The 24,932-nt window shown below is 38.4% G+C and overlaps 1 long non-coding RNA gene across 1 annotated transcript in view; it reads left to right on the forward strand.

Annotated features, from left to right (window-relative positions):
• Nucleotides 1–24,932, forward strand: part of LOC143670025 (uncharacterized) — a 129,421-nt gene that overhangs the window by 44,291 nt on the left and 60,198 nt on the right. Inside the window, exon 4 of the long non-coding RNA XR_013169212.1 lies at nucleotides 15,789–15,934. This is a non-coding gene — a long non-coding RNA (uncharacterized LOC143670025). The remainder of the gene's footprint in view (nucleotides 1–15,788; nucleotides 15,935–24,932) is intronic.

Below are 24,932 nucleotides of genomic sequence, written 5' to 3' on the forward strand. Positions count from 1 at the left end.
CACCTGAACTGGGCCCCACTCCTCTCCTGAGGAAAGCACAGGCTCCAGACAAACACTCAACAAGCTCAGTTCTGCCTATGCCTGGGGCAGTGGAGCCTGAGAACCCTTGAAGCGACATCCAAAAAGCAGTCAAGCCATAGAAACACAGCCACCAAAATTAAAGAGAAAAATCCTTTTCAGAGCAGGACCACCATTCCTCGGGTTTGCCAATCAAGAGCTTAAGTTGGTACATTGCTGTGTGTATTTCCAGGTCCTATATGCCCCCTTCTTTCCTTCAGGGCCCAGACCTTTTCATATCAAAAAAAAAAAAAAAACCTCTTTTTTTTTCTTTTTCCATCAGCCCTGCCCCCTCTGTGCCTGGGCAAAAACCAGCGACCTCCACTTTTAATCGAGGTTCAGCTGAGATGGGGGCCTATTTTTAGTAGCCCAAATTTGTTAATTTAATTCCACAATTGGCATTTTGTTGTGCTCAGTCCCTGCTGCTGGTAAACTCTCTTTCCTTTCCCTCTAGAAAGCAGTCTGTGGGGGAGAGGTGCCAGCTGCCATAGCTTGGGGAACTCACAGTACTGGGTGAGCTTGCAGCCAGTCCAGCTGTTCCAGACTGTATATGCTCTGTGTCTGGTCATTGATGTGGCCCCAGCAGTTGTTCTGTACTGCTCCTGGCTATTTATTAGCTGCTCTAGAGGACACACTAAATCCCACACCTCACTAATCCAGCATATTGGCCCTCTTCTCCCCCAATATTCCACTACTGATTTTTGAGTGTTGATCTTGTACGCAGTCACTTTGTTGTAATCATTTATTAGCTCCAGTAGCTTTGCTATGGGTTTTTTTGGTTTTTCAACATACAGTGTCATATCTTCAAACAGTGAGAATTTTACTTCTTCCTTTCCAATTTGAATGCCTCGCATTTCTTTTTCTTTTCTAATTGCTCTGGCTAGAACTACCAGCACAATGTTGAATAACAATGGTGACAGTGGACATCCTTGTCTTGTTCTTGATCTTAGGGACAAGGTTCCAGTCTCTCCCCATTGAGAATGAGTTAGGTGTGTGTTTTTCATATATTCCCATTATCATATTGAGGAAGTTCCTTTCTATTAATATCCTTTGAAGTGTTTTCATTAAGAAAGGATGTTGAATTTCGTGAAATACCTTTTCTATATCAATCGAGATGATCGTGTAGTTTTTCTGCTTTGATTTTTTGATGTGGTGTATTACATTAATTTATTTTCTTATGTTGAACTGTCCTTGAATACCTGGAATAAATCACACATGGTCATGGTGTACATTTCTTTTAATGTTCTGCAGGACTCATTTCCCAAGAATTTTGTGAGGATTTTTGCATCTATATTCACTAGGGAGATTTGTTTGCAATTTTCTTTTCTTTTAGTATCTTTGTCTGGTTTTGATATGAATGTGCTCTTTGCTTTATAGAATGAGTTAGGTACCCTTCCCTCCTCTTCACTTATTTTGAAGCATTTGAGCTGGATTGGTACTAATTCTTTCTTTTAAAAAATATTTGTATTGACAAAAGAACATATAAACACAAGCATTCTTAACATACGAATATTCCATAAATGGTGTACAATCAGTGGCTCACAACTAAATCTTTCTTGAATGCTTGGTAGAATTTACATGTGAAGCCATCTGGTCCTGGACTTTTCTTTTTTGGGGAACCTCTTGATGACTGATTCAACCTTTTTACTTGTGATTGGTTTGTTGAGGTCATCTATTTCTTCTTGAGTCAATGTTGTTTGTTCATGGCTTTCTAGAAAGTTGTTCATTTCATCCATGTTTAGTTTATGAGCATATAATTGCTCATAGTTTCCTCTCATTACCTCTATTTCTGTGGGGTCAGTGGTTATGTCTCCTCTTCCATTTCTGATTCTATTTATTTTCATCCTTTCTCTTTTTCTTTTTGTCAATCTTGTAAAGAGTCCATCAATTTTAGTGATTTTCTCACAGAACCAACTACTCAATGGTTTTCATGTTCTCAATTTCAATTATTTCTACCCTAATCTTTGTTATTTCTTTCATTTTGCTTGCTTTGTGGGTTAATTTGGTATACATTCTCTAGTTCCTCTTATTTTGCTGTAGAGATGCAAATACTTAAAAAAAGATGATCATGGTGATGAATACACGACTGTGTGATGATATTGTGAGCCATTGATTGTAACCATGTCAAGAATGTTTGTATGTTTGTTTGTTGTTTACAATAAAAATACTTTAAAGCAGAAATAAGAGAAAACTCATACATACCATTCCCTCATCTTTCCCTCTCATTGACCATTAGTATTTCCATCTACTCAATTCATTTTATCCTTTCATCTCCATGTTATTTGTTTATTTTTGGTCAATATTTTTTACTCATCTCTCCTTACCCTAGATAAAAAGAACACCAGATACAAGGTTTTCACCGTCACAAGTCACATTGTAAAAGCTATATCATTAAACAGTCATCTTCAAGAAACATGACTGCTGGAACATAGCTCTACAGTTTCAGGTACTTCCTTTCAGATACTCCAATATACCATAAACTGAAATAGGGATATCTATATAATACATCAGAGTAACCCCCAGGATAACCTCTCTACTCTGTTTGAAATCTCTCAGCCACTGACACTTTATTTTGCCTCATTTCTCACTTCCCCTTTTTGGTCAAGAATTTTTTCTCAATCCCTTGACACTGGGTCCTGTCTCATCCCTTGATTTCTGTCCCGCATTGCCAGGGAGGTTTTTCACCACTGGGAGTCATGTTCCATGTAGAAGGGGAAGGCAATGTGTTCACTTGCAATGTTGGATAGAGAGGTCACATGTGATGAAAAAAATGCATCCCATAAATTTTGATATGTTATGTTTTCATTTTCATTTGCCTCGAGATAATTACTGATTTCTCTTGTAATTTCTTCCATGACTCATTGGTTGTTGAAGAGCGTGTTCTTCAGCCTCCATATATTTGTGAATTTTCTGGCCCTCTGCCTATTATTGATTTCCAACTTCATTCCTTTATGATCCAAAAAAGTGTTTTGTATGATTTCAATCATTTTGAATTTATTGAGACTTCCTTTGTGACTCAACATATGTTCTATCCTTGAGAATGAACCATGAGCACTTGAGAAAAAAGTGTATCCTGTGTTGTAGGGTGTAATATTCTGTAAATGTCTAAGTCTAGTTTATTTGTTGTGTTATTCAAATACTCTATTTCTTTATTTATCTTCCATCTAGATGTTTTACCCATTAATGAGAATAGGGAATTGTAATCTCCAACTATTATGGTACAGGTGTCCATTTACTGCTGAGTCCAGCTCAAGCAACTGTCCAAATAGGATCAGAAGGGGCAGTGGGAGATTAAGAAGAACACAACACAGAGTTAAGAGAAAGTGGGGTCTAAGTGGTTCATTGCCTGACTGAAGGCAATGACCCTGAGAAGCCAATGCAAGCTTATTTTATATGGCTTAACAATAGAATTCTAGATAAGGCAGTGCAGTGCATGAGAAATGTACTTGATGTAATGAATAGTGATGCAGAACTTTCTTGAGAACAGAGTGAATGTTAATTAACCTGCTCAAAACTGAAGAGGCAGAACTTTCCCACAGTAAGGCTGGATTAGATAAGGTGCAGCCCAGGATGGACCTCATTCCAGAGGAAACCAAGGGGCCATGCCTCCAAGATTATTTTGATGTGGCTTGGCCAGTAGTCAAAGGCCTGCTTCATAAAAAACCTGACATGGGCTCCAACATCTCCACCTTTTTTATTCTTGATGAAGAGTCCCAAGTTTTCTCCTGATGGCCCTTTTGTGACTGTGCCTTCTTTCATTGTTTCTCCCCTGATGAATCTTACCCATCTTTGGCTAACCAGTCATCTTCTGGGACCAAGTAGGTTGATATTTCAATCACACAACAAGTGCTGTTGCATTTTAAGCAATTGAATTTCATCTCTTAACATAATTATAGTTTGTTCTATGTCATCTATATGCAGATTGATTTCCTTGTCCATTTTAACCAGTTGAGTCCATACTTTTTATTTTCACCTTCATGTCATTTTTGGCCATAATATGTAGTTTGAATTTCTTTTGATAAAGCCACTCCAGTTACTGCAGCTGTAGTAGTGAGGGCTATGATTCCCAAGATTACCATAATTAAAGTATCAATAAATCTTTTGGTGAATTTAAGCACATATTGCAAAGTTTTGAATAAAACATATATATCAGGTGAAGATTTCCATGGTCGAGTTTGTTTCACAGGAAGCCGTACTCCAAGGCGCCTTCTTAAATGCAGAAAAGTCTGATTTGTAGAAATAGAATTAAGACAGGTAAATAATCAACAACCAGAACATGACATTTCTGATGAGGATGAATAAAAAGCAATTGTTCCTGTTAAAATAATATAATCACACAAGCTTGCAAATAACCAGTTTGATTAGTTTTAAAATTTAAGAGAGCATGCATTTTTTATATCTTCATAGAGTAGTGGCCAAATTCCAATTTGCTTACATGACATGGCCCAGTTTGGTTCTCTGGGAACTGGCTAGGGACTGAGAGGAACTTCCTGGGACTTAGATTTTTTATCAAAGTACATCTTCCAGGAGGATAGCCAGTCCTCCTAGTTAGAGTGGACGTTTCAACTGTTTCTTACCAAGGTCATGCAATAGCAACAGCAGTTGCATGCAATGGCAGCATCAGGTGAATAGAACAGAACAAACACAAATGTATCTTTCTCTTATATTCACCCCTCAGAATCTGATCCACTTCCAATACAAGCCATGGTTATTTTGGAGTATATTTAGTAGTTATACATATTTATTTTATATAAATACAAGGCAAAGCATTAAAATATTTTGGCTTAAAGGAATTTAGGTATTTACATGATTTGAACATCATTTAGCCAGTAACAGATCTACTTACAGCAATGTTACTTTAGATTAATAGATTAAGCCACCTGGTTTGGGGCAAGAAAAAAAATATTTTTCAGCCAGTATAATGATACCCAGGAGAAAATCAGTAAATTTTTTCAAACAGTGTGATGATTTATTTTTCTTACATAGTCAAGGACATATATAATCAGTAATTCACAATATCATCACATAGTTGCATATTCATCATCATGATCATTTCTTGGAACATTTGCATCTATTCAGAAAAAGAAATAAAAAGAAGATAGAAAAAAATTCATACATGCCATACCCCCACCACTCCCCCTCACCAATCACCAGGATATCCATCTAAATTTATTATTCATCTTTGTTCCATATGTTTTACTCATCTGTTGATAAGGTAGATAAAAGAAGCATCAGACACAAGGTTTTCACAATCACACAGTCACACTGTGAAAGCTATATCATTATACAATCATCTTCAAGGAACATGGCTATTGGAACACAGCTCCACATTTTCAGGCAGTTCCCTCCAGCTTCTCCACTACATCTTGACTAACAAGGTGATATCTATTTAATGCATAAGAATAACCTCCAAAATAACCTCTTGACTCTGTTTGGAATCTCTCAGCCATTGACATTTTGTTTTGTCTCATTTCACTCTTCCCCCTTTTGGTTGAGAAGGTTTTCTCAATCCCCTGATGCTGAGTCTCAGCTCATTCTAGGGTTTTTCTCAATCCCTTGATGCTGAGTCTCAGCTCATTCCAGGATTTCTGTCCCACATTGCCAGGAAGGTTCACATTCCTGGGAGTCATGTCCCACAGACAGGGGGAGGGTGGTGAGTTTGCTTGTTGTATTGGCTGGAGAGAGATGAATAGCCAGTATTTTAAAGCAATGATAATAATGTCTGCTTTTTTATCTACATGTTTGTGAAAAGATTACTTTTGATCTGTGTAATGCATTCAGGTATTACTGTTGTTAATAACTCTTGCCAATATACTTCTTGTTTTTCAGTATTGCTAAATTTTCTTATTCTTTTCTTTCCCAAATGTCCCATCTTATAATATGGTAAAATTAATACTTGATCAATCCAGTTTCCTTTTACAATTTCAGTAGTATTTTTTTTCCTGGGTCACCAAGGCCTCATATTAAGTGGGCCCACATTTGAGGGAGCAGTATCATAACATAAATTAGGCAGTGTTTCCTCTACAGAAAGTGTAGTCAAATCAGGATAAGTCATTAAAGGTGGACCAGGAAATGCCAAAGGAAGAAAAGGAGATACTGGAGGAAGGGCATGGTATGTTCCTGGCTTATCATCTTTCTCTTTTTTATATCTGTTGTAGAAATTAGGAGGGTCAATAATGGCAACAGAGGATGAAGATTCTTGTTCTGACTGTGCAATTTTGACATATTCATGACCAGGAGAAAGAAGATCACAAATTAACAACCACAAGGGAAAAATACAGACTGGAGTATGTTTAGGACCAAGAGTCTCATATCTGCTTTTTAGTTGTTCCCCCACTTTTGCCCAAGTTTGAGGATTAACTGTACCTTCTTCTGGAAAAAAAGGCCAGCAATCCTGTACATGACTAAGAAAAGTTTCTAACTGAGACTGAGAAAATTTAGTTCCCCTAGTAAATGGCATAGATTTTAACGTTTGAGTAGAGTTCCCTTTCTGCTGAACCTGAATTCCTCATATTTTTTACCTAGCTTTAAAAACTTGTCCTCAATTCACTCCTTATCTTTTTGTAGCTCTTTGTAGTATTTGTAGTGGACATTCCTGTAGTATCTCCTTATTTTATGCTTTAAGAGTTCCCCTATTAGGTCCCTGTTTGGGCACTGCTTTGCTGAGTCCAGCTTGAGCAACTGTCCAAACAGGCTCAGAAAGTGCAGTGGAAGATTAAGGAAAGCACAACACAGAGTTAAGAGAAAGTGGGGACTAGGACCTCGAGAAGCCAGCACATTTATTTTCTACTGCTTATCAATAGAATTCTAAATAAGGAAGTGCAGTTCATGAGAATGTGCCTGACGTAATGAATAGGGATACAGAACTTTCTTGAGAATAGAGTGAACATTATTGCCTGCTTGAAACTGCAGAGGCAGAACTTTCCCACAGTAAGGCCAGATTAGATAAGGTGCAACACAGGCCAGACCTCATTCCACAGGAGACCAAGGGGCCTTGCCTCCAAGATTTTTCTGTTGTGGCTTTACCAGCAGTCAGAGGCCTGTTTCATGACAAACTTGACCTGGACCCCAATAATTTATCCCTTTAGTGTTTTCAGTGTTTGCCTCATGTACTTTGGAGCACTCTGGCTCAGTGCCTAAATATTTATGATTGTGTCTTCTTGTTGAATTGTTCCTTTTATTAATATACAGTTTCTTCTTTGTCTCTTGTAGTTGTTTTACATTTGGAGTCTAATTTGTCAGATATTAGTATAGCGACTCTTGCTCTTTTCTGATTGTTGTTTGCTTGAAATATCCTTTCCTAACCTTTCACTTTCAATCTTTGTCCTTGGGTCTTAAATAGGTCTCCTTTAGATAGCATATAGGTGGGTCCTGTTTTTAATCCTTTCTGCCAGTTTATCTTTTGACTGGGGAGTTTAATCCATTAACATTTAGTGTTATTACTGTAATGGCAGTAGTTTCTTCTATCATCTTGCCTTTCAGTTTTATATGTCATATCTGATTTTTTTCTCTTTTTACCTTTGCTGATAGTCTTCATTTCTATATTCTTCTCAACATCTCTCTCTCTCTTGCCTTTTCCCATCTTCCTGCAGTATTTCTTCCAGAGCCAGTCTCACGGTCATGAATTGTCTCAGTGATTGTTTGTCTGAAGATGTTTTACTGGTCTCTTCATTTTTTTCTTTTTTTATGAAAAATAATGTATATACAAAAAAGAAATAAATTTCACAGCATTGCACAACAATTACTTGTAGAACAGATTTTCAGAGCTTGTTATGGGTTACAATTCCATACTCCCCTCATTTTTGAAGGACAATTTTGCTGTATATTTTATTCTTGTTGGCTGTTCTTCTCTTTTAGAATCTTGAATATATCATACCATTGCCTTCTCACCTCCATGGTTTCTGCTGAGAAATCCACACATGGTCTTATTGGGCTTCCCTTGTATATGATGGATTGTTTTTCTCTTCCTGCTTACAAAATTCTATTTTTCTCTTCAACATCTGATATCTTGATTAGTAAGTGTCTTGGAGTATGCATATTTGGATCTATTCTGTTTGGGGTATGCAACACTTATTTGATCTGTAATTATATGTCTTTCATAAGAGATGGGAAGTTTTCACTGATAGTTTCCTCCATTAGGCTTTCTCCTCCTTTTTCCTTTCTTCCTCTGAAGTACCCACAGCATGCATATTCATATGCTTCATGTGTCAGTGAATTCTTGACTCTTCTCATATTTTTCCATTCTTTTCCCTATATTTTCTTTTGTGTGTCCGATTTCAGATGTCCAGTCCTCCAGTTCACCAATCCTTTCTTTTTCTCTCTTCATATCTATCACTGTAAGTTTCCATTGTTTTTCTCATCTCTTCTACTGTACTTTCAATCCCATAATTTCTGTGATTTGTTTTCTCAAACTTTTGATTTCTCCTTTTGTTTACCCAATGTCTTCTTTGTATCCTCCCTCAACTCATTGATTTGATGTTTGATGGGCTTTCCCATGCCTTCTTGAACATCCTGAATTAGAAATTATGGGATTGAAAGTACAGTTGAAGAGATGAGAAAAACAATGGAAACTTACAGTGATAGATATGAAGAGAGAAAAAGAAAGGATTGGTGAACTGGAGGACTGGACAGCTGAAATCAGACATTTGATGTCATGCTTCTCTGCTTGTGGCTTCCCACCAGGGTAAAGTGATGCAGTACCTTTAATTTCAGCAGAATCTCCCTGCTGGGGGCATGGTTGAGACATAGATGAGGTTGTAGGTTGGCAATAATTGCTTCATTTTTCCAGTCTGTGGGGCCTGAATTCCTTGACAGAGTAAGTCCACCTGAGCTGGACCTCACCTCTCTCCTGGAGAAGGCACAGCCTCCATGGAATTAACTCTTTTCACCTGACCAACCACTTTGTCTTTCAGAGACGCTTAATTCCACCCTGAGCTATTGACTCAGGCCACTGTGGAGACTGGCAAGTCTGAAATTTGTAAGTCATGTGTTCTAGTTTGATAGCTGCCAGAATGCAATATACTAGAAATGGAATGCCTTTTAAAAAGGGGAATTTAATAAGTTGCTAGTTTACAGTTCTATGGTTGAGAAAATGTCCAATTAAAACAAGTCTTTAGAAATGTCTAAGGCATCCAGAGAAAGATACCTTGGTTCAAGCAGGCCAATGAATTTCAGGGTTTCTCTCTGAAGTCGACAGCACATTGTGAATGCAGTCACAGCTTCTCTCTCTCAGCTGGAAGGGCACATGGTGAGCATGGCATCATCTGTTAGCTTTCTCTTCTGGCTTCCTGTTTCATGAAGCTCCCTGGGAGGTGTTTTCCTTGTTCATCTCCAAAGTGCTGGCTGGTGAACTCTCTGCTTCATGGTTCTGCAACATTCTCTGCTCTCTCTGAATCTCCTGGCTTTCTCTCTTGTTCTCTCCTATAGGATTCCAGTAAACTAATCGAGACCCACCAAAATGGATGGAGACATGCCTCTACCTAATCCAGTTTAACAACCACTCTTGATTAAATCACATCTCCAGGGGGACGATCTAGTTACAGTTTCAAACATACAATACTGAATAGGATTTAGAGGAAACAGCTGCCTTTACAAAATGGAATTAGGATTAAAACAGGCTTTTCTAGAGTACATACATAATTTCAAACCAGCACATCATGCTACAGTCTAGAAATAACCATAAAGTCAATATTGAAGGCGTGAGACCAAATACCTTAAGAGGAAATTTGCAGGCTGGAAATTCCAGTACAAGTTGATGTTGAAGTCTTGAAGAAGAAACTCTTCTGATCCCTGGAAACTGAAGGTCTTATGGTTAAAACCTCCAAATATTGTCTGAATTCCACCACATTTTAGACTGCAATCTACTTTACATAAAGTCAATATATTGTAGATGCTATCCCCATCTACAAATTACCTTCTCAGTAACAAAAGGGCCAGTATTTGATCAAATAACTGGACATTGTAGCTTTTTTAAGTTGACACATAAAGTTAACCATTACAATCCACCCCTTTTCAACATGATCCCTGTATACATCTTCTTAAATCATATAAAATCATCTAATAAAGAATATAACAAAGTCCTAAGTCGACCTAACATGATACAACTCTCATGAATGTTACAGAACACATGCTGATACTTTCTTAGAGGAGGTTGCAAGAATTTGGGTTATATTCATTCTTTTCTTGTTGATATCCTACAGCTTAAATTTAATACAATTTATGTTATATGATAAAGGGTTAAGAGTTGGAAGGAGACAAGGTTATTAATAACAAAATAAAGAAGAAAACACTCAAAAAAATCAGAGTTCACATTTCAGCAAATGGTCACATGTTCCTAGCTGATATTTGTAAGTATGTGCTTCCTCAACCTGTTCCATGTTTCCTTTGCCCTCACCAAATAGCTGGTAGCCATTCTTTCTCTAGTGAGTAGAATAAAACTTATATTCCTGAGGAGTCTGGGTCATTAGTAGTTTGGGCTGAATTAGGTCATTGTAGTTTCCAATTTACTTTAAACATTGGGCAGAGTAGAACTAAAACCTTAAAGGTTAGCCTGCATTCTAGGCATCCTCATCCCAATCTCCATTGTGTAGTAGTCAACCCAATTTCACTTTGATAATCAGGATTAATAATTTCAGCCAGTATAGTAATGGTCTTCCCTGTCTGCTGATTCAGCTTTATGAGAAACCCAATATGACTGGTCTTTGATTTCCAGTTCAATGGAATCAATGTGTGTCCTCATGGAAGCAATGTTCTCTTTGTAAATAAGACCTCTAAATCTTTATTACATAAAGCCACAGGGGCAGGAGGAATTCTCTTGCTTCTGTATCACAAGAAGTGTGATGGTTAAGTTCTGGCATCAACTTGGCCAAATGATTATACCCAGTTGTCTGGTCAGAGAAGCATTGGCCTGACCATTGCTGCAAGGATATTTTGTGGATCATTGATAAACTAGAAGACTGATGTATTTTCATCAGTCAATTGATTGCATCTGTGGGATAATGGTGGAAGGAATAAAAAGATAGATCAAGCTGAATTTATTGATATAGGCCCATTAAGCAGAGATTCTGCATTCAATATTGTAGCTCAAGGGGTTACAAAGGGCATTAACAGTTTGGATAGTCGACTAAAACATGAATCAAAAGGAATTTCTCATTACCTGAGGCCAAAATGACAGTACTGCCTTGGTATAATGTAGATGAGAGGATCCAGAGGCTTAGAGAGATTGGAATCCTAGAGTGGATTTATCATATAAGACCTCCTAACACACCCGAAGAATGTCCACAGGACACATCTTTCACCAGAATCTTGGGACATAGTTTTGAGAGATGAGATCAATCATCCCAGAAGAGCTCTGTCATTTCTCCTCTGTAAGTAAAATATTACTGTAGGAACTGCTGTCAGTGAGGTGGAATTCTTAAACACAATAGGGATGATCACATCCCACGTTGACAGAGGCCATGTGGTGACAGCTAATCACCATTGACAAGGTGGGTGTGGCCACCATGATGGACAGCAGACTCAAAGCAGCAGTCAAAATAATCTGACTCACAAAGAATTGTCATGTTGGCTAGTATCTTGGAGGACATAGAAATAACATATATTGTCAGTCTACTAAATTCTTGTTTGAGCTGTATAAGCAGAAAAATTCCAGGTTGAACAGAAGTCTAACTTGAATTACAAAAACAATGAGTCATGGCTGCTTAATCAATTTCCAGACCTGAGAGAGTTTATAGACTCAGAGCCCCTCGAATGATGGAAGTACCAGGTACCTTTGGGGAATGACATTTTTATTTATTTCTTATAACTTTGTTATTGTATGATATAATATATATATGCAAAACAAAGAAAGATAAAAGCAGTAGTTGTCAAAGCATTCTTCAACAGGTAGTTTCAGGACAGATCCCAGATACCATCATTTCAGATTTTTCCTTCCAGCTGCTCCAAAACAGAAGGAGGCTAGAAATTGGAGGCTAGAAAAAATAAAAACGTTTTTTCTCATCACAATCAACTTTTTCCCTTTTTTTGTGAAAAATAACATCTAATCTTAAAAGCAATAAATTTCATAGCACAGTACAACAATTAGTTGGAGAACAGATGTCAGAATTTGGTATGGGTTACAATTTCACAATTATAGATTTTTACTTGTAGCTGCTCTAAAATACTGGAGAGTAAAAGAAATATCAATATGATTCAGCAATCATACTCATTTGTTAAACACTACTTTCCCTGTATAACTCCACCATCACTCTTTAAGGGTATTTGCATTATGCCCATTCTAAATTTTTCATGTTGGAAAGGGCAGTCAGTAATATAGGGTATAGAGATGGAAATACCTGATATTCTGGAAAGGCTGGGCCCTCTAGGTTTCAAGACTTATCTGGTCCAGGGATCCATCTGGAAGTTATAGGTTTCTAGAAAGTTACCTAGTGCATGGAACCTTAGTAGAATATTATATATTGCCCTAGAATTGGCTGGAAAGGTTTTGGTTGGGATTTGGCAAGTTATGGTAGATATCAGTGTCTAAAAGAAGCTTGCCTAAGAGTGATCTACAGAGTAGCCTCTTGACTCTATTTGAGGTCTCTCAGCCACTGATACATTATTTGTTACATTTCTTTTTTGGTCAGGGTGGCATTGTTGATCCCATGGTGCCAGGGCCAGACTCATCCTCGGGAGTCATCTCCACACTGCCAAGGAGACTTTCTCATGTAGGGGGGAAGGCAGTGATTTCACTTGAAGAGTTTGGCTTAGAGGGAAGGGCCTTTTTACATTGCTCAAAGTTTACACTGTTGACCTTCCTCCCAGACTTCCCCAAGGAGACATAGGGTTTTTACAAGGGTGACTGTGCACTGGAGAAAATGAAATGATAATAGTTTTTGGAGTTTATCAGATACTGGCTCAGAAGTGACAATAATTTCAGGAGACACAAAATGTCATTCTGGTACTCCTGTAAGAGTAGGAGCTTATGGAAGTCAGGTGATTGATAGAGTTTTAGCTCAGGTCTGTCTCATAAGGGGGTCTAGTGTGCACCCAGTCTAGTGGTAGGAATGGAGGTTGAACATGGGCTCAGCAAAGTGGACTTCCATTCATTAAGGCCAAACTGGATACAACCATGCTGAGTGCCCAATCTGCCAGCAGCAGAGACCTACACTCAGTCTACAATATGACACCATTCCCAAAGTGATCAGCCTGCTACCCATTGGCAGGTTGACTACAATTGGACCACTGCCATCATGGAAGGGGCAGTGATTTGTTATAACTGTAATAGAAACATACCCCAGATATGGGTTTGAATTCCTTGTACTTGATGCTTCTGCAAAAACTGTGTATGGTCTTGCAGAGTGCCTTATCCATCATCATGGTATTCCACAGGATTGTTTCTGTGTAAGATATGCATTTCACAGCAAATGAATTGAAGGAATGGACATATGCTCATGAAGTTCTCTTGTCTTACCATGTTCCCCATCATCAGAGGCTGTTGGATTGATAGACTGGTGGAATAGCCTTTTTTTTTTGGCATAGGCAGGCACCAGGAATCGAACCTGGGTCTCTGGCATGGCAGGCGAGAAATCTGCCTGCTGAACCACCATGGTCTACTCTGGAATGGCCTTTTGTAGACCCAATTATGGTGCCAACCAGTGGCAATATCTTGCAAAGCTGGAGCAATATTCTCCAGGAGACTGTGTGTGCTCTGAATCAGCATCCACCCTACAGTGCTCTTTCTTCCATAGACAAGATTCACGGGTCCAGGAAGGAAGGGGTGGAAATGTGAATGGCACCACTCCCTACCACCCTTAGTGATCCAATAGGAAAATTTTGTTACCTGTTCCTGAAACCTTAAGCTCTGCTGGTCTTCAAGTCTTAGTTATTGTTCTAGTTTGCAAGTTGCCAGAATGCAATATACCAGAAATTGAATGTCTTTTGTAAGGGGGAATTAATAAGTTGCTAGTTTACAGTTCTAAGGCTGAGAAAATGTTCCAATTAAAACGAATCTATAGAAATGTCCAATCTAAGGCATTCAGGGAGAGATACCTTGGTTCAAGAAAGTTGATGACATTCAGGATTTCTCTCTCAGGTGAGAAGGCAGATGGGAGACATAGAATTTCTCTCTCAGCTGGAAGGGTACATGGCAAAAACAGCATCATCTGCTAGCTTTCTCTCCTGGTTCCTGTTTCATGAAGCTCCCTGGGAGGCATCTTCCTTCTTCTTCTCCAAAGGTCGCTGGCTGGTGGACTTTCTGCTTCATGGTGCTGCAGCATTCTCTGCTCTCTTTGAATATCATTCTCCAAACTGTTTCCTCTTTTATAGGACTCCAGTAAACCAATCAAGATGCACCCAAATGGGTGGAGACACATCTCCCCCATCCAACTTAACAACCACTCTTGATTGAGTTACATCTCCAGATAGATGATCTGATTACAGTTTCAAACATACAGTACTGAATAGGGATTAGAAGAAACAGCTGCCTTTACAAAATGGAATTAGGATTAAAACATGACTTTTCTAGGGTGCACACATCCTTTCAAACTGGCAAAGTTACAAAAGGAGAGTGCTCCTTCCAGGAGACACAGTGATTCCATTGAACTGGAAATTAAGACTGCCACCTGGCTACTTTGGACTTCTCATGCTATTGAATCAACAGGCAAGAAAACGGATTGCATTTCTGTCTGGGGTGATTGATCCTGACAATGAAGGGGAAATAGGAGTGCAACTACAAAATGGAGGTAAAGAAGAGTTTTTCTGTAATACAAGAGATCCTCTAGTGCCTCTCTTAGTTCTACCTTGCTCTGTGATTATAGTCAATGGAAAACTGCAACAACCCAATCCAGGCAGTACTACCAATGGCCCAGAAACTTTAGGAATGAAGGTCTGGATCACCCCACCTAGCAAAGAACCATGGCCAGCTCAAGTGCTTGCTGAGGGTCAAGGGAATATAGAATGGGTAGTAGAAGTTAGAGATATGTACTACAATCATGTGAAAGTTACAGAAATAAGGACTATGATTATATGAATATTTCCTCCCTGTTTTATGATTATGTTTGCATTTGTACATAAGGAAATATCTTGTTTACATCTTATCATATGACATAAGTTGTACTGCTCATATTATAGTATTTAAGTCATAGGTTATGAAGTATAAGAGTGAATATTATCTAAAGATTTGTACTCTAATATGGGGAGATGTAATACATTTCCAGTTGTACACAGGCCAATTGAGTATTGTTACATGAAATATATGTCTGTTATTGTGTTCTATTTGGAAATTAAGTGTTTCAAGATGATGTGTATAGCTGCCAAGTTGACAGGGATGGACTGTGATGGTTAGGTTTTGGTGTCAACTTGGTCAAATGGTTGTACCCAGTTTTCTGGCCAGGTAAGCACTTGCCAGACCACTGCCTTAAGGATATTTCATGGCTGGTGGCACAAAAAATGGCTGTATTAATTCATCTGTCATTTGATTGTATTTGTAGCTGATTACATCTGTAATCAACCAAGGCATGTCTCTCACAATGAGATAATCCAAACAGTTGAAGGATTTCAAGGGAGAAGAGAGACTCTTTTAGTCTTCTTCAGCCAATGAGCCTCTCTTGTGAAGTTCATCCAGGTTCTTCATCAGAGCCACCAGCTTCAGAGCCTGCCCTATGGATTTTGGACTCTTCTTTTCCCACAATTGCATGGGACACTTTTATAAATCTTATATTTACAGATTTCTCCCGCTGATTCTGTCTCTCTAGAGAACTCTGACTAACACAAGGAATAATAGTGCTGCCGTTCCAATTTTGATCATTTGATTCCTGAACCCATGGATTCTGCTTGTGGAAAAATAGCACCATTTAGAGCATACCCAGCCTCCTCGACAATATCATCCCAGCTATACAAGGTATTGTCACATAACTGGTCCAGTAATTGAGTCTTCCTAAGAACAGTTCACAATTCTCACAATGCAGGTGTTTCAGCATAATACAGAATATAACAATGCCAGTGAATTCCATAAACCAGGGCCAATTAATATGCCTCAATTGCTTTAAGTTATTTATTTGATAAGAAGAAATGCTGTGGGAATATTATGATGATGGATAAGTCATTATTTAAATTCATGGATGAAAAAATGGCAGAAGAATTAGGTATAATAAGGCAAATCCATATCCAGAGAGCATGCCTATTCTAATAGGAAAGAATTCTGATGTTACCTTGAAGGAAGAAGTCTAATGAACATGCCTTATGATAGCTGGCTGACCACCTCAGTGGTGCCATATTGGGTAACCTCTGTTGGTCTCTTTTGGCAGAATGGACACAAAGCACTGTTTGTAGCAAAATTAGCCCTGAAGAAAGGAGTTCAATATTTCTGAGCACATGGATAACCTCCATCCATAACAACATGTCTATTTTGCTCATAAGCCCATTGGACAAGATAATAGTGGCAGTGTAAAGAGGCTAGCAGGTATTCACAGAACATGCTAGCCCAGTCACTTTATATATTAAAATCCTCCTCTGATGATTACACCATTTGTTGAATATTCAAAGGAGCCAAAAATAATTTCATATTATTGACAATTCAAAAATGCCTCTTACCTACCTTACTGAGGACTTCCTTGTTAAAGTTTTTCAGCCATTTTCCTTTGTTTTTTTAAATTTTAAACTTTTTAAATTGCATAGTATAATGTATATGCAAAGTAAAGAAATAAAAAAGCAATAGTTTTCAAAGCACTCTTCAACAAGTAGTTATAGGACAGATCCCAGAGTTTGTCATGGGCTACCATATGATCCTCTCAGATTTTTCCTTCAAGCTGCTCCAAAATATAGAAAGCTAGAGGGCTTAAATATGTTTTTATCATCACAATCGACTTTTTTCCCTCTTTTTTTGTGAAAAATAACATATATACAAAAAAACTATAAATTTCAAAGTACAGCACCACAATTAGTTGTAGAACATATTTCAGAGTTTGACATGGGTTACTATTTCACAAGTTCAGGTTTTACTTCTAGCTGTTCAAAAATACCAGAGACCAAGAGAGATATCAATTTAATGCTTCTGCGTTCATATTCATTTGTTAAATCCTATCGTCTCTGTATAACTCCAGCATTACCTTTGACCTTTCCATCCCTCTCTTTAAGGTTGTTTGGGCTATAGCAATTCTCAATTTTTCATATTGGAAGGGTCTGTCATTACTATGGGGTAGAGAGATGGAAGTATCTGATGTTCTGGAGAGACTGGTCTAGGTTTCATTCAGCATTATATTCTCAAGGTTCATCCATCTTGTCATGTGCTTCAGGATGTCATTTGTCTTACTGCTGTGTAATATTCCATCATATGTATATACCACATTTTGTTGATTCACTCATCTGTTGATGGGCATTTGGTTTGCTACCATCTTTTGGCAATTGTGAATAAAGCTGCTATGAACATTCGTGTACAAAAGTTGGTTTGTGTCATTGCTTTCAGCTCTTCTGTGTATATATCAAGTAGTACCATTACTGGTCCATAGGACAACTCGATATTTGGTTTCCTAAAGAACTGCCAATCAGTCTTCCATAGTGGTTCCACCATTATACATTCCCACCAGCAGTGCATATGTCCCAGTTTCTCCACATCCTCTCCAACATTTATAGTTTTCTGTTTAACAGCAGCCATTCCTATAGGTGTGAGGTGGTATCTCATTGTAGTCTTGATCTGCAATTCCCTCATAGTCAATGAAAATGAGCATCTCTTCCTGTGCTTTTGAGCCATCTTTATTCAGAAAAATGCCTGTTTGTATCTTTAGTGCACTTTATAATTGGGTTGTTTGCTCTTTGGTTGATGAGTTGTATGATTTCTTTGTACATGCAAAAAATCAACCCTTGTCTAATATGTGATTTCCAAATATTTTCTTCCATTGAATTGGCTGCCTCTTCACCTTTTTGGCAGAGCCTTTTGAAGTGTAGAAGCATTTGATTTTGAGGAGTTCCCATTCATCTATTTTTTTCTTTTGTTGTTTGTGCTTTGGGTGTAAAGTTTAGGAAGCTAACTCGTATTACCAAGTCTTGAAGATGTTTCCCTACATTTTCTTCTAGAAGCTTTATGATGCTGGCTATTATATTTAGGTGTTTGATCCACTTTGAGTTAATTTTCATGTAAGGTGTAAGATAGGGGTCCTCTTTCATTCTCTTGACTATTGACATCCAGTTCTTCCATGCCCAATTATTTGAAAGACTAGTTTGTCCTAGTTCAGAGGATTTGGGGGCCTTGTCAAAAATCAATTGACCATAGATTTGGTGGTCTGGTTCTGCACTCTTGATTCATTTCCATTGGTCAAGACTTCTATCTTTGTCCAGTACAAGATGTTTTGACCACTGTGGCTTTGTAATAGATTTTAAAGTCAGGGAGTGTTAATCCTCCCACTTCGTTCTTCTTTTCTAGGATGCTTTTAGCTATTCAGCATCTCTTTCCCTTCCAGATGAATTTGGTAATTAGCTTTTCCAAATCTTCAAAGTAAGTTGTTGGAATTTTGATTGGTGCTATGTTGAATCTGTGGATAAATTTTGGGAGAATTGACATCTTAAATACATTTAGGATGCTATGGAGATCATTCTTATCTGTGAGCAGTGAATGTCTTTCCACCTATTTAGATCTCCTTTGATTTCTTTTAGCAATGTTATGTAGTTTTCTGTATACAAGTCCTTTATGTCCCTAGTTAAATTTCATTCGTAAGTACTTGATACTTTTAGTTGCTATTTTGAATGGAATTTTTTCTTTAACTGACTCCTCAGCTAGGTCATTGCTTGTGTACAGAAATGTTACTGATTTTTGCACATTTATTTTATATTTTGCCACCTTGCTGAATTTGTTTATGAGCTCAAGTAACTTTGCTGTAGATTTCTCAGGATCTTCCTAGTATCATATCATCAGCAAATATTGAGAGTTTTACTATTTCCTTTCCAATTTGGATGCTTTTGTTTCTTTGTCCTGCCTGATTGCTCTAGCTAGGACTTCTAGCACAATGCTGAATGATAGTGGGACAGTGGGCATCCTTGTCTTCTTCCTTTTCTTAGGGAGAAAGCTTTCTGTCTCTCTCCATTGAGTACTATGCTGGCTATTGGTTTTTCATATATTCCTTTTATCATGTTGAGGTAGTTACCTTTGATTCCCATCTTTTGGAGTGTTTTTATCAGAAAAGGATGTTGAATTTTGTCAAATGCTTTTTCAGCATCAAATGAGATGATCATATAATTTCTCCCTTTAGATTTGTTAACGTGCTGTATTACATTAATTGATTTTCTTGTGTTGAACCATCCTTCCCTTCCTGTTATAGACCCTTTGGTCATGTTGCATAATTCTTTTAATGTGTTGTTAGATTCAATTTGTTATTATTTTATTGAGAATTTTTGCATCTATGTTCATTAGGGAGATTGGCCTGTAGTTTTCCTTTCTCATAACATCTTTACACAGTTTTTGTATTAAAATAATATTAGCTTCATAAAATGAGTTAGGAAGAATTCCTATTTCTTCAATTTTTTTGGAAAAATTTGAGTAAGATTGTGTTAATTCTTTTTGGAATGTTTGATAAAATTCCTCTGTGATGCCATGTGGCCCTGGGTTTTTCTTTGTAGGAAAATATTTGATGACTGATTGAATCTCCTTACTTGTGTTGGCTTGCTGAGATCTTCTATTTCTTCCTCAGTCAATGTAGCTTGTGTGTCTACAGGAATTTGTCCATTTCATCTAAACTGTCTAGCTTGTTGGCATAAAGTTGCTCATAGTATCCTCTTATGATTTCTTTCATTTCTTCAGGTTCTGTGGTAAAGCACTCCTTCTCACTTCTACTTTTGTTTATTTGCATCCTCTCTCTTTTCTTTGTCAGTCTTGCTAGTAGCCCTTCAATTTTATTGATTTTCTCAAAGAACTAACTTTTGGTTTTATTGATTCATCCTATTTTTCTTTTGTTCTCCTATTCATTTATCTCTGCTTTGATCTTTGTTATTTCTCTTCTATTTGCTATGGGGTCAGTTTTCTGTTCTTTCTCAAGTTCCTCCAGATATGCTGTTAAGTCCTCAATTTTGCTCTTCCTTTTTTTAAATATAGGCATTTGGGGCAATATGTTTCCCTCTCAGCACAGCCTTTGCTGTATCCCATAAGTTCTGATAAGTTGTATTCTCATTTTCATCCATCTCTATATAGCTACTGATTTCTCTAGCAATTTCTTCTTTGACCCACTGATTGTTAAAGAGTGTGTTGCTTGATCTCCATATATCTGTGAATTTTCACATTCTTTGGTGGTTATTGAGATCCAGCTTCATCCATTGTGATCAGAGAAAGTGCTTTGAATAATTTCAATGTTTCTAAATTTATAATGACCTGTCCTATGCCCCAGCATATGCTCTATCCTGGAGAATGTTCCATAAGCATTAGAGAAGAATGTATATCCTTATGCTTTGGGGTGCAATGACCTATATATGTCTGTTAGCTCCAATTCATTTATCAAGTTATTTAACTTCTCTGTTTCCTTGTTGATCTTCTGTCTGGTTGTTCTATCTATAGAGGAAAGTGGTGTTTTGAAGTCTTCTATTATTATGATTGAATCATCTGTCACTCCCTTCAGTTTTGGCAATGTCTGTCTCATGTACTTTGGAGCTCCTTGATTCGGAGCATGCACATTTATGATTGTTATATCTTCTTAGTGAATTTACCCTATAATTAGCATATAGTGTCCTTCTTTGTCTCTTATTATGCCTTTACATTTAAAGTCTATTTTGTCTGATATTAGTATGGCTACTCCTGCTTTTTTTTGGTTACAACTTTCATGGAAAATCTTTTTCCATCCTTTCACTTTTAATGTATTTGTATCCTTGTGTCTAAGATGTGTCTCTTGTAAGCAGCATATAGCTAGATTATGTTTCTGCCATTCTGCCAGCATGTATCTTTTAATTGGTAAGTTAATCTGTTAACATTCAATATTATTATTGAAAAGCCATTTCTTGATTCCACATCTTATCTTTTTAATTTTATTTGTCAGGTCTATGTATTCTTTTCCCTCTTTCCCTTTGCATTTTTAAAATCGTCTTAGTGGCACTCTTCAATTCTGTACCCTGTCCTCCTCCAGACCTCCCTCTGCTGTCTTTTCTTTTTTTCAGCTGGCAGAACTCCTTTTAGTATTTCTTGTAGGGCTGGTCTCTTGTTGACAAATTCTTTCAGGACTTCTTTGTTTGTGAGAACTTTAATCTCTCCCTCAATTTTGAAGGACAGTTTGGCTGGGTACAGCATTCTTGACTGGAAATATTTCTCTTTCAGAATCTTGAATATATCATACCACTGCCTTCTCATCTCCATGGTGCTACTTGAGTATTCTGAACTCAGTCTCCTTTGGTGTCCCTTGTATGTAGTAGATTTTTTTTCTGTAGCTACTTTCAGGATTTTCTGCTTCTCTTCAACATTTCACAGACTGTTTAGTATGTGCCTTGGGGAAGACCTATTTGAATTTATTCTGTTTGGAGCTCTTTGTGCTCTTTGACTTGCATATTTATGTCCTTTATGAGAGTTGGGAAGCTTTCCCTCATTATATCCTCAACTACTCTTCCTTGCCCTTTATTCCTCTCTTCTCCTTCTGGGATACCAATGATTCTTATATTTGTATATCATTTGCTTGAGATCCAATTCAATGTTTTCCATCTTTTTTGCCATTTGCTGTTCTGTCTTTGAAGTCACTTATCCTGTCCCCTATGCCACTTATTCTTTCTTCTGTCTCTTCAAATCTAGTGTTGTATGCCTCTAGTATGCTTTTTATTTGGTCAACAGAATCTTAATCTCCGTGATGTCTGCTGTTTTTTTCTATTTATTTTTTTTCAAATTCCTCTTTATGCTCTTCTTGATCGCCTTTATGTCATTTGCTATCCCACTTATTTTATAAAGTCGAGTTGTATGAACATCTTTGATTAGTTATTCCAATGTCTGTGTCTCCTCTGGTGTTTTAATTTGGTTAGTAAGCAAGGTTATTTCTGTCTGCATTGTGATATGCTTACTGATCTTCTGCTGTCTTTGTGTCATGCAAATATCTTGATTGACTTACTTTGGGAGTTGATTTCTTTCAGTAGTCTCAGGCCTTGTGTTTGTGGGGTGGTTGTACAGCAGGGAGCAGGGTATAAGGTGGGGCACTCAGTATGGTGCCTTTCAGGGCAGGTATAGGTGCAGTTTGGGGATTTATGCTGATGCTTGTAAATGTGGGCACCCAGTAGCCCGGGAGGATGTAGTTGTGTGTGCATCTGTCTGGGAAAGGGGGTATAGCCCTTGTTTGCACTGGTTTAAGGCATGGGGCCCTTTGTGCACATGTTTCAGGCTGTGGCAGTTGGTTAGCATTATGGCTTTGTGGATTGTGAGCAAATATAACCCAGTTGCTCAGGTCAGCACTTTCTCAGAGCTGAGAACTATGGCAGAGGGCTGAGCACATGTGCAGGACTAGGACTGCTGTAAAGTGTGGTTCCCAGAACTGAATGAGGTGATTGGGGACCCATGCATGTGCATTGGCCTAGGAGTGTCATAAACTGATGCACAGAGCTTGGGGGGATGTAGGGTGAGGTTGTATGACACTTTGGGCAGGGGGACAAGGTTAGCCTAGGAATGGAGGTTAGTGCCCATGGCATTTATGCACTGGTAACAGCCCACAAGGAACAGGGAGGGGTACAGGAGAGGTTGGTTTGGCTGCCCTTGTGGTGGGGGTGTGGACCAGGTACTTGAACTGGGGGCTGGTGGGGTGGGGGTGCCTGGAGTGTGGGGAATATGAGAAGATAACAGGGTTTGTGTGCATGGAGAGAGGGATGAGCCACTGGCCATAGGACTGTACTAATGAGGGTAGTGCACCCAAGGTACATGGCCTGTCTTACTTCCTAGTCCTCAGCTTCTGTCTGTGCCTCCCACAGGCTCCACACCTCCACACCAGGATCTAGCTTTCTGCCTCTCAGTTCCTTGGCCTCTGCAACCAGGACTGCCCTATGTGGTGCAGAAGTCTCTCCTAGGTCAGCCACACTCCCGAATTGCTGTCTCAGTTGCCCTCCTGTCCATTCTTTAACTTTTCCATGGGGCAGGGCTAATCTTGAACTATTCTATTTGGCCATCTTCCCAGAAGTCTCAGTCATTTTCCTTTATATCCCTGAACTTCTAGCTAAACCATTGGCTACAGCCCATTGATCAGTTAAAATCACACATTCAGCCATTTATCCTTCCAAATATATGAACAACTAAGTATAGTGTCCAAATTTCTGCCCATTGAGAAGATTCCTCTTCACTGCTTTCCTTAAAAGATGTCCCAGAAAGGGGCTATATTGTATCTGCCTTTCATTGGTGGCTGCATATTGTGCAAAACTGTCTGTAAACCAGGCCCAAGGTTTATGTTTATTAGTCAACTGATCATAGGGAAGTCTCTATGAGGCCATAGCTGTGAGCTAGGAGAGAGGAGGTAATATTAGAGGAATGGGGGCCATAGACATTTGGATCACTGACTCATGCAACTTAGGCTAGGGTCTACTCTAGCCTAGTATCATATATATCACTTCATTTGATGATGGAGTGTTACTGTACATATGAAACCTTATGGTTTGTGTGTCAGGGACATCCTGTTCAGGATGGTGAGCTCTGGTTGCATGGTGTTCCAGTCCAGCAGAACCCCAAGATAAAAAAAAGGCCAGATGGCAAATTACCTATGAGTTTCAATTAAGGACTTACAAACAGAAGCATAATTCTACCCAATGATAGTGGTTGGTTAATGGGAGTCTGTACTCTACCCAGAATTGTAAGGGAGGAGTGCCAAGGGGGATTACTTATAACATTCAGCAGACTCTCATGAGATTTAGTTACAAGGGACTCTCATGAGATTGGACAGAGGCCCATGAGAGTTGCTTACTGACAGTGATCAGGGGAGGGAAGTTTTACACTCTTTGACCTTTCACATCTGTCTTGGTCATGAAGGCAGCTACATAAATTGCTCTCAAAATTGAGGTGGGAGCAAGACCCAGGTACAATCCACACACAGAAGACCATGTTGACCATAGGACAGACAATGTATTCATTGACAGAATGAGACTATAGTATTTTAGGTGCTCCCCACACAGAGGTAACTCCACTAAGTGATGCTGTTATGGCCAAGGAAGGGAATTAAACAATTCAACTGATAATTGATTAAACCTGTGATTTCAGTCTTAAATGAGAAGATTCTTGTTCAAGTTTGATTGCTGGCAGATGATGCAATATACCAGGAATGGAATGACTTTTAAAAGGGGAATTTAATAAGTTACAAGTTTACAGTTTTAAGGCCATGAAAATGTCCTAATTAAAGCAAGTCTATAGAAATGTCCAATCTAAGGCATCCAGGGAAATCTACCTTGATTCAAGAATGTCGATGAAGCTCAGGGTTTCCCTCTCAAGGGGAAAGATACATGGTGAATATAGTCAGGGTTTCTCTTTCATCTGGAAAGGCACATGGAAAACATACTGATATCTTCTGACTTTCTTTCCAGGCCTCTTGTTGCATGAAGTTCCCCAGAGGCATTTTCCTTCTTCATCTCCAAAGGTCACTGGCTAGTGAACTCTGCTTCTTGTGGCTATGTCATTCTGTCATCATTCTCTACTCTCAGAATCTGAAGCCTTTTCCAAAAATGCTTCCTCTTTTAAAGGATTCTGGTAAAGTAATCAAGACCCACCTGGAATGGGTGGAGACATGTCTCCACCTAATCAAGTTTAATACCCACACTTGATTGAGTCACATCTCCATGGAAGCAATCTAATTAAAGTTTCCAACATACAGTACTGAATAGGGATTAGAAGAAATGGCTGTCTTCACAAAATGTAATTAGGATTAAAACATGGCTTTTCTATGGTACATAAATCCTTTCAAACCAGCACATTTCTCTTCCAG

This window comes from Tamandua tetradactyla, chromosome 26 (assembly GCF_023851605.1).
Source record: "Tamandua tetradactyla isolate mTamTet1 chromosome 26, mTamTet1.pri, whole genome shotgun sequence".
NCBI classification, from domain to species: domain Eukaryota; kingdom Metazoa; phylum Chordata; class Mammalia; order Pilosa; family Myrmecophagidae; genus Tamandua; species Tamandua tetradactyla.